Source organism: Choristoneura fumiferana, chromosome 16, assembly GCF_025370935.1.
Source record: "Choristoneura fumiferana chromosome 16, NRCan_CFum_1, whole genome shotgun sequence".
Classification (NCBI taxonomy): domain Eukaryota; kingdom Metazoa; phylum Arthropoda; class Insecta; order Lepidoptera; family Tortricidae; genus Choristoneura; species Choristoneura fumiferana.
In genome coordinates this window covers 7,327,224-7,329,249 of record NC_133487.1, presented here as the reverse complement: position 1 = coordinate 7,329,249, position 2,026 = coordinate 7,327,224, and the positions used below count along the sequence as shown (strand labels likewise).

The 2,026-nt window shown below is 34.0% G+C and overlaps 1 non-coding gene across 1 annotated transcript; it reads left to right on the top strand.

The window, feature by feature from the left end:
- The first annotated feature begins 394 nt into the window (after positions 1–394).
- Positions 395–467, top strand: TRNAM-CAU (transfer RNA methionine (anticodon CAU)). The gene has a single exon. It is a non-coding gene; the product is annotated as a tRNA-Met (tRNA).
- Positions 468–2,026: the final 1,559 nt, after the last annotated feature.

Genomic DNA, 2,026 nt, shown 5'->3' with positions numbered 1-2,026 from the left:
TGGCGAAAGGATGCGGCAGGGATCAACCCGAATAACTCATCGGAGCACTCCCCGTTGTACATGCGATAGAGGATGCACAGTGAAGCTACATCTCTACGCAGCATATTATCTTTTGTACAAACAAGACCTATTAATAATGATAAAGGGTAAAATTGGCGATGTAGGTATCAAAAAACACTGGCTACCTACATAATTTTTTAGGTAGGTAATACAAGTAGGTACTTAAGTCATGCTGGTTAAAAATAAATTCAGTCATCATTCTTATCCACAACAAAGATTAGGATAAGCACTTGATAATGATAACAAACAAACAATACTCTTATTGACTATTATTACATTCGCAGCGAGATATAGACCGAGTCAATCATTCCGTGTTTTCAACCGACTGGTATCCGCCTCGGTGGCGCAGTAGGCAGCGCGTAAGTCTCATAATCTTAAGGTCGTGAGTTCGATCCTCACCCGGGGCATATGTTTTTATTCCCCTATTAGATGCCAGTATTTAAATAAATTGAAGTTCTTATGGTAGGTACACATACAAGGCTAGCTGTTTGCAATTTTAGTTGCACAATTTTTTTTATAAAATGGCCCGTCGTTCGTTCCACCTGTACCCATTATATTTAATTGTATTTACCCCAGAGCGATCTCTACAGCAAATTAATTTATTCTTGTTTTGTAGGTGCAATAAGGACACTGGTATAATATTTTTCAAAAACTCGAAAGTTTAAAGTCGAATCTTCAGCTACTAGGTATTTCAACAAGCTTTAAGATTTAAAAAGGGTGTGGTTTTAAACGATAAAATAAACGACGTTGAAAAGGTGTTGTTGTTGTTGTTGATCAATCCTATATTCATGTCGTGATTTATGCATGACAACGTAAACTGAAAATAATTATGTCCACTTAAATTTAAGCAACAAACATAACAAGTAGTTATTTAAAAACAAAACTTTTGCTTAAATTGTGTTATTAGCGCCATCTATGAACTATAAATAATTTACAGAGAATTTAAAGTAAACTAAAACTTTCATTGCTGTGTTTATCATTTAGTCAGCGCGCTACTTCATTCGTTTAAGAAGTTTTGTATAGATGGCGTTATGCCTGTGCCGTTTACAGCGACATCTAGTTTGTAAAGTACAAACAATAAACTCATGATATTAACAATGAGGGTTTTCTGATAAATAAAATATCACTAGATAGATAAGAGATGCATTAGAAGTTGCAGTCTTGCTTGCAATTGACTGATTTGTTTATAAACAAATGCCAAACGTGTCAAAAATGCTAAACCGACCTCACGATACTAATGCCATCCAGTGATATTTCACCAGCCAGATAACCCTCGCCGTAACAGTTCCAGTATTTTTAATAGATGGCGCTATTTTGACATTAACAGCGACACCTAGTTTTGTATATATATTTTTTTCACTTATACTTATTCGTAGTCTGCATTCGCTGTAGTTCGGAACGGATACCGTTAGAGGGCGTGAAACAAAACTTCATTACTGTTCATTATTTTATTTCAAATTCCTTGATTTAAAATATAAAAAAAACAACTTTATAGGTCGATTCACAAGAGCTGAAACGAATCAATTAAACGAAAGTTATGTCACTTATCTTATGACTGCGTGATTGCCATTCCTGCGAGTACCTAATACAGAAATTCCTAATATATTGTAAACAAATTAGGTATAATACGTTTTATAACTCTATATATTGACTCACCTACCTATATTTAATAATTTTGTGATGCACGCATAGACATTATCATTCACTCATTCATTCCATTTGTTTATACCTTGTTAGTTTTTGAGTGTATAATTTTTATTGTGCGAGAGAAACTAATTCGTATCATACAAATCACTTCCACCTACACAAGTCTGCCTTTGTAGGCAACTCGATATCTTGCAATAAAAGAAAAACTTTATTGTTATTGATCAATAATTTACTAACTTTAACGATTAGGAGTAGGTACTTTTAAGGTCAACCTGGCGCCAGAAATTTAGACTATTTTATATTAAGCACGTCTATTGTT